This window comes from Schistocerca americana, chromosome 4 (assembly GCF_021461395.2).
Source record: "Schistocerca americana isolate TAMUIC-IGC-003095 chromosome 4, iqSchAmer2.1, whole genome shotgun sequence".
Classification (NCBI taxonomy): domain Eukaryota; kingdom Metazoa; phylum Arthropoda; class Insecta; order Orthoptera; family Acrididae; genus Schistocerca; species Schistocerca americana.
Window position 1 is genome coordinate 86,726,326 of NC_060122.1, and position 12,054 is coordinate 86,738,379.

Consider the following 12,054-nt stretch of genomic DNA (forward strand, 5'->3'; position numbering starts at 1 on the left):
GGAGCAGCTGGCGGCAGTAACTATGACTCTCTTAAGGTAGCCAAATGCCTCGTCATCCGGCGAGGTACATTTGCTAACTCGAGAGACTCGTAGTGGGAGTAACAGTGACAACGTTAACGTGGGCATATAGTGGCACATCGGGTCCTTAGGACAGGCCATAGCAAGAATGATGGAGAGAAAGGGCTTAGAAAAGTATGAGCAGCAGGCAGCAGTACTATGACTCTCTTAAGGTAGCCAAATGGCTCGTCACCATGAGAAATTTTTTTTTGAAAACTCGAGGATATCATCGTTAAGGTAGTTCAAACAACGTTATGGTTTACATGTAGTGGCATATTGCTCCTGCAGGACTGACCACAGTAATAATTAAAGAGTGGAAAGATACAAAGTACGTCGAGCAGCTGGCAGCAGTAACTATGACTCTCTTAGGTAGCCAAATGCATCGTCACTCGGCGAAATTTATTTGAAAACTCGAGGAAATCGTCCTTGAAGTAACTCAGACAACGGTACCATGGACAGGTGTTGGCATATCGCTTCTGCAGGACTGACCACAGTACGAATTAAAGAGAGGAAAGATTCAAAGAAGGGGGAGCAGCTGGCTGCAGTAACTATGACTCTCTTAAGGTAGCCAAATGCCTCGTCATCCGGCGAGGTACATTTGCTAACTCGAGAGACTCGTAGTGGGAGTAACAGTGACGACGTTAACGTGGGCATATAGTGGCACATCGGGTCCATATGACAGGCCATAGCAAGAAATGTTACAGAGAAATTGCTTAGAAAAGTGGGAGCAGCAGGCAGGAGTACTATGACTCTCTTAAGGTAGCCAAATGCCTCGTCACCATGAGAAATTTTTTTTTGAAAACTCGAGGATATCATCGTTAAGGTAGCTCAAACAACGTTAAGGTTTACATGTAGTGGCATATTGCTCCTGCAGGACTGACCACAGTAATAATTAAAGAGTGGAAAGATACAAAGTACGTCGAGCAGCTGGCAGCAGTAACTATGACTCTCTTAGGTAGCCAAATGCCTCGTCACTCGGCGAAATTTATTTGAAAACTCGAGGAAATCGTCCTTGAAGTAACTCAGACAACGGTACCATGGACAGGTGTTGGCATATCGCTTCTGCAGGACTGAATACAGTACGAATTAAAGAGAGGAAAGATTCAAAGAAGGGGGAGCAGCTGGCTGCAGTAACTATGACTCTCTTAAGGTAGCCAAATGCCTCGTCATCCGGCGAGGTACATTTGGTAACTCGAGAGACTCGTAGTGGGAGTAACAGTGACGACGTTAACGTGGGCATATAGTGGCACATCGGGTCCATATGACAGGCCATAGCAAGAAATGTTACAGAGAAATTGCTTAGAAAAGTGGGAGCAGCAGGCAGGAGTACTATGACTCTCTTAAGGTAGCCAAATGCCTCGTCACCATGAGAAATTTTTTTTTGAAAACTCGAGGATATCATCGTTAAGGTAGCTCAAACAACGTTAAGGTTTACATGTAGTGGCATATTGCTCCTGCAGGACTGACAACAGTAATAATTAAAGAGTGGAAAGATACAAAGTACGTCGAGCAGCTGGCAGCAGTAACTATGACTCTCTTAGGTAGCCAAATGCCTCGTCACTCGGCGAAATTTATTTGAAAACTCGAGGAAATCGTCCTTGAAGTAACTCAGACAACGGTACCATGGACAGGTGTTGGCATATCGCTTCTGCAGGACTGAATACAGTACGAATTAAAGAGAGGAAAGATTCAAAGAAGGGGGAGCAGCTGGCTGCAGTAACTATGACTCTCTTAAGGTAGCCAAATGCCTCGTCATCCGGCGAGGTACATTTGGTAACTCGAGAGACTCGTAGTGGGAGTAACAGTGACGACGTTAACGTGGGCATATAGTGGCACATCGGGTCCATATGACAGGCCATAGCAAGAAATGTTACAGAGAAATTGCTTAGAAAAGTGGGAGCAGCAGGCAGGAGTACTATGACTCTCTTAAGGTAGCCAAATGCCTCGTCACCATGAGAAATTTTTTTTTGAAAACTCGAGGATATCATCGTTAAGGTAGCTCAAACAACGTTAAGGTTTACATGTAGTGGCATATTGCTCCTGCAGGACTGACCACAGTAATAATTAAAGAGTGGAAAGATACAAAGTACGTCGAGCAGCTGGCAGCAGTAACTATGACTCTCTTAGGTAGCCAAATGCCTCGTCACTCGGCGAAATTTATTTGAAAACTCGAGGAAATCGTCCTTGAAGTAACTCAGACAACGGTAACATGGAAAGGTGGTGGCATATCGCTTCTGCAGGACTGACCACAGTACGAATTAAAGAGAGGAAAGATTCAAAGAAGGGGGAGCAGCTGGCGGCAGTAACTATGACTCTCTTAAGGTAGCCAAATGCCTCGTCATCCGGCGAGGTACATTTGCTAACTCGAGAGACTCGTAGTGGGAGTAACAGTGACAACGTTAACGTGGGCATATAGTGGCACATCGGGTCCTTAGGACAGGCCATAGCAAGAATGATGGAGAGAAAGGGCTTAGAAAAGTATGAGCAGCAGGCAGCAGTACTATGACTCTCTTAAGGTAGCCAAATGGCTCGTCACCATGAGAAATTTTTTTTTGAAAACTCGAGGATATCATCGTTAAGGTAGTTCAAACAACGTTATGGTTTACATGTAGTGGCATATTGCTCCTGCAGGACTGACCACAGTAATAATTAAAGAGTGGAAAGATACAAAGTACGTCGAGCAGCTGGCAGCAGTAACTATGACTCTCTTAGGTAGCCAAATGCATCGTCACTCGGCGAAATTTATTTGAAAACTCGAGGAAATCGTCCTTGAAGTAACTCAGACAACGGTACCATGGACAGGTGTTGGCATATCGCTTCTGCAGGACTGACCACAGTACGAATTAAAGAGAGGAAAGATTCAAAGAAGGGGGAGCAGCTGGCTGCAGTAACTATGACTCTCTTAAGGTAGCCAAATGCCTCGTCATCCGGCGAGGTACATTTGCTAACTCGAGAGACTCGTAGTGGGAGTAACAGTGACGACGTTAACGTGGGCATATAGTGGCACATCGGGTCCATATGACAGGCCATAGCAAGAAATGTTACAGAGAAATTGCTTAGAAAAGTGGGAGCAGCAGGCAGGAGTACTATGACTCTCTTAAGGTAGCCAAATGCCTCGTCACCATGAGAAATTTTTTTTTGAAAACTCGAGGATATCATCGTTAAGGTAGCTCAAACAACGTTAAGGTTTACATGTAGTGGCATATTGCTCCTGCAGGACTGACCACAGTAATAATTAAAGAGTGGAAAGATACAAAGTACGTCGAGCAGCTGGCAGCAGTAACTATGACTCTCTTAGGTAGCCAAATGCCTCGTCACTCGGCGAAATTTATTTGAAAACTCGAGGAAATCGTCCTTGAAGTAACTCAGACAACGGTACCATGGACAGGTGTTGGCATATCGCTTCTGCAGGACTGAATACAGTACGAATTAAAGAGAGGAAAGATTCAAAGAAGGGGGAGCAGCTGGCTGCAGTAACTATGACTCTCTTAAGGTAGCCAAATGCCTCGTCATCCGGCGAGGTACATTTGGTAACTCGAGAGACTCGTAGTGGGAGTAACAGTGACGACGTTAACGTGGGCATATAGTGGCACATCGGGTCCATATGACAGGCCATAGCAAGAAATGTTACAGAGAAATTGCTTAGAAAAGTGGGAGCAGCAGGCAGGAGTACTATGACTCTCTTAAGGTAGCCAAATGCCTCGTCACCATGAGAAATTTTTTTTTGAAAACTCGAGGATATCATCGTTAAGGTAGCTCAAACAACGTTAAGGTTTACATGTAGTGGCATATTGCTCCTGCAGGACTGACCACAGTAATAATTAAAGAGTGGAAAGATACAAAGTACGTCGAGCAGCTGGCAGCAGTAACTATGACTCTCTTAGGTAGCCAAATGCCTCGTCACTCGGCGAAATTTATTTGAAAACTCGAGGAAATCGTCCTTGAAGTAACTCAGACAACGGTAACATGGAAAGGTGGTGGCATATCGCTTCTGCAGGACTGACCACAGTACGAATTAAAGAGAGGAAAGATTCAAAGAAGGGGGAGCAGCTGGCGGCAGTAACTATGACTCTCTTAAGGTAGCCAAATGCCTCGTCATCCGGCGAGGTACATTTGCTAACTCGAGAGACTCGTAGTGGGAGTAACAGTGACAACGTTAACGTGGGCATATAGTGGCACATCGGGTCCTTAGGACAGGCCATAGCAAGAATGATGGAGAGAAAGGGCTTAGAAAAGTATGAGCAGCAGGCAGCAGTACTATGACTCTCTTAAGGTAGCCAAATGGCTCGTCACCATGAGAAATTTTTTTTTGAAAACTCGAGGATATCATCGTTAAGGTAGTTCAAACAACGTTATGGTTTACATGTAGTGGCATATTGCTCCTGCAGGACTGACCACAGTAATAATTAAAGAGTGGAAAGATACAAAGTACGTCGAGCAGCTGGCAGCAGTAACTATGACTCTCTTAGGTAGCCAAATGCATCGTCACTCGGCGAAATTTATTTGAAAACTCGAGGAAATCGTCCTTGAAGTAACTCAGACAACGGTACCATGGACAGGTGTTGGCATATCGCTTCTGCAGGACTGACCACAGTACGAATTAAAGAGAGGAAAGATTCAAAGAAGGGGGAGCAGCTGGCTGCAGTAACTATGACTCTCTTAAGGTAGCCAAATGCCTCGTCATCCGGCGAGGTACATTTGCTAACTCGAGAGACTCGTAGTGGGAGTAACAGTGACGACGTTAACGTGGGCATATAGTGGCACATCGGGTCCATATGACAGGCCATAGCAAGAAATGTTACAGAGAAATTGCTTAGAAAAGTGGGAGCAGCAGGCAGGAGTACTATGACTCTCTTAAGGTAGCCAAATGCCTCGTCACCATGAGAAATTTTTTTTTGAAAACTCGAGGATATCATCGTTAAGGTAGCTCAAACAACGTTAAGGTTTACATGTAGTGGCATATTGCTCCTGCAGGACTGACCACAGTAATAATTAAAGAGTGGAAAGATACAAAGTACGTCGAGCAGCTGGCAGCAGTAACTATGACTCTCTTAGGTAGCCAAATGCCTCGTCACTCGGCGAAATTTATTTGAAAACTCGAGGAAATCGTCCTTGAAGTAACTCAGACAACGGTACCATGGACAGGTGTTGGCATATCGCTTCTGCAGGACTGAATACAGTACGAATTAAAGAGAGGAAAGATTCAAAGAAGGGGGAGCAGCTGGCTGCAGTAACTATGACTCTCTTAAGGTAGCCAAATGCCTCGTCATCCGGCGAGGTACATTTGGTAACTCGAGAGACTCGTAGTGGGTGTAACAGTGACGACGTTAACGTGGGCATATAGTGGCACATCGGGTCCATATGACAGGCCATAGCAAGAAATGTTACAGAGAAATTGCTTAGAAAAGTGGGAGCAGCAGGCAGGAGTACTATGACTCTCTTAAGGTAGCCAAATGCCTCGTCACCATGAGAAATTTTTTTTTGAAAACTCGAGGATATCATCGTTAAGGTAGCTCAAACAACGTTAAGGTTTACATGTAGTGGCATATTGCTCCTGCAGGACTGACCACAGTAATAATTAAAGAGTGGAAAGATACAAAGTACGTCGAGCAGCTGGCAGCAGTAACTATGACTCTCTTAGGTAGCCAAATGCCTCGTCACTCGGCGAAATTTATTTGAAAACTCGAGGAAATCGTCCTTGAAGTAACTCAGACAACGGTAACATGGAAAGGTGGTGGCATATCGCTTCTGCAGGACTGACCACAGTACGAATTAAAGAGAGGAAAGATTCAAAGAAGGGGGAGCAGCTGGCGGCAGTAACTATGACTCTCTTAAGGTAGCCAAATGCCTCGTCATCCGGCGAGGTACATTTGCTAACTCGAGAGACTCGTAGTGGGAGTAACAGTGACAACGTTAACGTGGGCATATAGTGGCACATCGGGTCCTTAGGACAGGCCATAGCAAGAATGATGGAGAGAAAGGGCTTAGAAAAGTATGAGCAGCAGGCAGCAGTACTATGACTCTCTTAAGGTAGCCAAATGGCTCGTCACCATGAGAAATTTTTTTTTGAAAACTCGAGGATATCATCGTTAAGGTAGTTCAAACAACGTTATGGTTTACATGTAGTGGCATATTGCTCCTGCAGGACTGACCACAGTAATAATTAAAGAGTGGAAAGATACAAAGTACGTCGAGCAGCTGGCAGCAGTAACTATGACTCTCTTAGGTAGCCAAATGCATCGTCACTCGGCGAAATTTATTTGAAAACTCGAGGAAATCGTCCTTGAAGTAACTCAGACAACGGTACCATGGACAGGTGTTGGCATATCGCTTCTGCAGGACTGACCACAGTACGAATTAAAGAGAGGAAAGATTCAAAGAAGGGGGAGCAGCTGGCTGCAGTAACTATGACTCTCTTAAGGTAGCCAAATGCCTCGTCATCCGGCGAGGTACATTTGCTAACTCGAGAGACTCGTAGTGGGAGTAACAGTGACGACGTTAACGTGGGCATATAGTGGCACATCGGGTCCATATGACAGGCCATAGCAAGAAATGTTACAGAGAAATTGCTTAGAAAAGTGGGAGCAGCAGGCAGGAGTACTATGACTCTCTTAAGGTAGCCAAATGCCTCGTCACCATGAGAAATTTTTTTTTGAAAACTCGAGGATATCATCGTTAAGGTAGCTCAAACAACGTTAAGGTTTACATGTAGTGGCATATTGCTCCTGCAGGACTGACCACAGTAATAATTAAAGAGTGGAAAGATACAAAGTACGTCGAGCAGCTGGCAGCAGTAACTATGACTCTCTTAGGTAGCCAAATGCCTCGTCACTCGGCGAAATTTATTTGAAAACTCGAGGAAATCGTCCTTGAAGTAACTCAGACAACGGTACCATGGACAGGTGTTGGCATATCGCTTCTGCAGGACTGACCACAGTACGAATTAAAGAGAGGAAAGATTCAAAGAAGGGGGAGCAGCTGGCTGCAGTAACTATGACTCTCTTAAGGTAGCCAAATGCCTCGTCATCCGGCGAGGTACATTTGCTAACTCGAGAGACTCGTAGTGGGAGTAACAGTGACAACGTTAACGTGGGCATATAGTGGCACATCGGGTCCTTAGGACAGGCCATAGCAAGAATGATGGAGAGAAAGGGCTTAGAAAAGTATGAGCAGCAGGCAGGAGTACTATGACTCTCTTAAGGTAGCCAAATGCCTCGTCACCATGAGAAATTTTTTTTTGAAAACTCGAGGATATCATCGTTAAGGTAGCTCAAACAACGTTAAGGTTTACATGTAGTGGCATATTGCTCCTGCAGGACTGACCACAGTAATAATTAAAGAGTGGAAAGATACAAAGTACGTCGAGCAGCTGGCAGCAGTAACTATGACTCTCTTAGGTAGCCAAATGCCTCGTCACTCGGCGAAATTTATTTGAAAACTCGAGGAAATCGTCCTTGAAGTAACTCAGACAACGGTACCATGGACAGGTGTTGGCATATCGCTTCTGCAGGACTGAATACAGTACGAATTAAAGAGAGGAAAGATTCAAAGAAGGGGGAGCAGCTGGCTGCAGTAACTATGACTCTCTTAAGGTAGCCAAATGCCTCGTCATCCGGCGAGGTACATTTGGTAACTCGAGAGACTCGTAGTGGGAGTAACAGTGACGACGTTAACGTGGGCATATAGTGGCACATCGGGTCCATATGACAGGCCATAGCAAGAAATGTTACAGAGAAATTGCTTAGAAAAGTGGGAGCAGCAGGCAGGAGTACTATGACTCTCTTAAGGTAGTCAAATGCCTCGTCACCATGAGAAATTTTTTTTTTGAAAACTCGAGGATATCATCGTTAAGGTAGCTCAAACAACGTTAAGGTTTACATGTAGTGGCATATTGCTCCTGCAGGACTGACCACAGTAATAATTAAAGAGTGGAAAGATACAAAGTACGTCGAGCAGCTGGCAGCAGTAACTATGACTCTCTTAGGTAGCCAAATGCCTCGTCACTCGGCGAAATTTATTTGAAAACTCGAGGAAATCGTCCTTGAAGTAACTCAGACAACGGTAACATGGAAAGGTGGTGGCATATCGCTTCTGCAGGACTGACCACAGTACGAATTAAAGAGAGGAAAGATTCAAAGAAGGGGGAGCAGCTGGCTGCAGTAACTATGACTCTCTTAAGGTAGCCAAATGCCTCGTCATCCGGCGAGGTACATTTGCTAACTCGAGAGACTCGTAGTGGGAGTAACAGTGACAACGTTAACGTGGGCATATAGTGGCACATCGGGTCCTTAGGACAGGCCATAGCAAGAATGATGGAGAGAAAGGGCTTAGAAAAGTATGAGCAGCAGGCAGGAGTACTATGACTCTCTTAAGGTAGCCAAATGCCTCGTCACCATGAGAAATTTTTTTTTGAAAACTCGAGGATATCATCGTTAAGGTAGCTCAAACAACGTTAAGGTTTACATGTAGTGGCATATTGCTCCTGCAGGACTGACCACAGTAATAATTAAAGAGTGGAAAGATACAAAGTACGTCGAGCAGCTGGCAGCAGTAACTATGACTCTCTTAGGTAGCCAAATGCCTCGTCACTCGGCGAAATTTATTTGAAAACTCGAGGAAATCGTCCTTGAAGTAACTCAGACAACGGTACCATGGACAGGTGTTGGCATATCGCTTCTGCAGGACTGACCACAGTACGAATTAAAGAGAGGAAAGATTCAAAGAAGGGGGAGCAGCTGGCTGCAGTAACTATGACTCTCTTAAGGTAGCCAAATGCCTCGTCATCCGGCGAGGTACATTTGCTAACTCGAGAGACTCGTAGTGGGAGTAACAGTGACAACGTTAACGTGGGCATATAGTGGCACATCGGGTCCTTAGGACAGGCCATAGCAAGAATGATGGAGAGAAAGGGCTTAGAAAAGTATGAGCAGCAGGCAGGAGTACTATGACTCTCTTAAGGTAGCCAAATGCCTCGTCACCATGAGAAATTTTTTTTTGAAAACTCGAGGATATCATCGTTAAGGTAGCTCAAACAACGTTAAGGTTTACATGTAGTGGCATATTGCTCCTGCAGGACTGACCACAGTAATAATTAAAGAGTGGAAAGATACAAAGTACGTCGAGCAGCTGGCAGCAGTAACTATGACTCTCTTAGGTAGCCAAATGCCTCGTCACTCGGCGAAATTTATTTGAAAACTCGAGGAAATCGTCCTTGAAGTAACTCAGACAACGGTACCATGGACAGGTGTTGGCATATCGCTTCTGCAGGACTGAATACAGTACGAATTAAAGAGAGGAAAGATTCAAAGAAGGGGGAGCAGCTGGCTGCAGTAACTATGACTCTCTTAAGGTAGCCAAATGCCTCGTCATCCGGCGAGGTACATTTGGTAACTCGAGAGACTCGTAGTGGGAGTAACAGTGACGACGTTAACGTGGGCATATAGTGGCACATCGGGTCCATATGACAGGCCATAGCAAGAAATGTTACAGAGAAATTGCTTAGAAAAGTGGGAGCAGCAGGCAGGAGTACTATGACTCTCTTAAGGTAGCCAAATGCCTCGTCACCATGAGAAATTTTTTTTTGAAAACTCGAGGATATCATCGTTAAGGTAGCTCAAACAACGTTAAGGTTTACATGTAGTGGCATATTGCTCCTGCAGGACTGACCGCAGTAATAATTAAAGAGTGGAAAGATACAAAGTACGTCGAGCAGCTGGCAGCAGTAACTATGACTCTCTTAGGTAGCCAAATGCCTCGTCACTCGGCGAAATTTATTTGAAAACTCGAGGAAATCGTCCTTGAAGTAACTCAGACAACGGTACCATGGACAGGTGTTGGCATATCGCTTCTGCAGGACTGACCACAGTACGAATTAAAGAGAGGAAAGATTCAAAGAAGGGGGAGCAGCTGGCTGCAGTAACTATGACTCTCTTAAGGTAGCCAAATGCCTCGTCATCCGGCGAGGTACATTTGCTAACTCGAGAGACTCGTAGTGGGAGTAACAGTGACAACGTTAACGTGGGCATATAGTGGCACATCGGGTCCTTAGGACAGGCCATAGCAAGAATGATGGAGAGAAAGGGCTTAGAAAAGTATGAGCAGCAGGCAGGAGTACTATGACTCTCTTAAGGTAGCCAAATGCCTCGTCACCATGAGAAATTTTTTTTTGAAAACTCGAGGATATCATCGTTAAGGTAGCTCAAACAACGTTAAGGTTTACATGTAGTGGCATATTGCTCCTGCAGGACTGACCACAGTAATAATTAAAGAGTGGAAAGATACAAAGTACGTCGAGCAGCTGGCAGCAGTAACTATGACTCTCTTAGGTAGCCAAATGCCTCGTCACTCGGCGAAATTTATTTGAAAACTCGAGGAAATCGTCCTTGAAGTAACTCAGACAATGGTACCATGGACAGGTGTGGGCATATCGCTTCTGCAGGACTGACCACAGTACGAATTAAAGAGAGGAAAGATTCAAAGAAGGGGGAGCAGCTGGCTGCAGTAACTATGACTCTCTTAAGGTAGCCAAATGCCTCGTCATCCGGCGAGGTACATTTGGTAACTCGAGAGACTCGTAGTGGGAGTAACAGTGACGACGTTAACGTGGGCATATAGTGGCACATCGGGTCCATATGACAGGCCATAGCAAGAAATGTTACAGAGAAATTGCTTAGAAAAGTATGAGCAGCAGGCAGGAGTACTATGACTCTCTTAAGGTAGCCAAATGCCTCGTCACCATGAGAAATTTTTTTTTGAAAACTCGAGGATATCATCGTTAAGGTAGCTCAAACAACGTTAAGGTTTACATGTAGTGGCATATTGCTCCTGCAGGACTGACCACAGTAATAATTAAAGAGTGGAAAGATACAAAGTACGTCGAGCAGCTGGCAGCAGTAACTATGACTCTCTTAGGTAGCCAAATGCCTCGTCACTCGGCGAAATTTATTTGAAAACTCGAGGAAATCGTCCTTGAAGTAACTCAGACAACGGTAACATGGAAAGGTGGTGGCATATCGCTTCTGCAGGACTGACCACAGTACGAATTAAAGAGAGGAAAGATTCAAAGAAGGGGGAGCAGCTGGCGGCAGTAACTATGACTCTCTTAAGGTAGCCAAATGCCTCGTCATCCGGCGAGGTACATTTGCTAACTCGAGAGACTCGTAGTGGGAGTAACAGTGACAACGTTAACGTGGGCATATAGTGGCACATCGGGTCCTTAGGACAGGCCATAGCAAGAATGATGGAGAGAAAGGGCTTAGAAAAGTATGAGCAGCAGGCAGGAGTACTATGACTCTCTTAAGGTAGCCAAATGCCTCGTCACCATGAGAAATTTTTTTTTGAAAACTCGAGGATATCATCGTTAAGGTAGCTCAAACAACGTTAAGGTTTACATGTAGTGGCATATTGCTCCTGCAGGACTGACCACAGTAATAATTAAAGAGTGGAAAGATACAAAGTACGTCGAGCAGCTGGCAGCAGTAACTATGACTCTCTTAGGTAGCCAAATGCCTCGTCACTCGGCGAAATTTATTTGAAAACTCGAGGAAATCGTCCTTGAAGTAACTCAGACAACGGTACCATGGACAGGTGTTGGCATATCGCTTCTGCAGGACTGACCACAGTACGAATTAAAGAGAGGAAAGATTCAAAGAAGGGGGAGCAGCTGGCTGCAGTAACTATGACTCTCTTAAGGTAGCCAAATGCCTCGTCATCCGGCGAGGTACATTTGGTAACTCGAGAGACTCGTAGTGGGAGTAACAGTGACGACGTTAACGTGGGCATATAGTGGCACATCGGGTCCATATGACAGGCCATAGCAAGAAATGTTACAGAGAAATTGCTTAGAAAAGTGGGAGCAGCAGGCAGGAGTACTATGACTCTCTTAAGGTAGCCAAATGCCTCGTCACCATGAGAAATTTTTTTTTGAAAACTCGAGGATATCATCGTTAAGGTAGCTCAAACAACGTTAAGGTTTACATGTAGTGGCATATTGCTCCT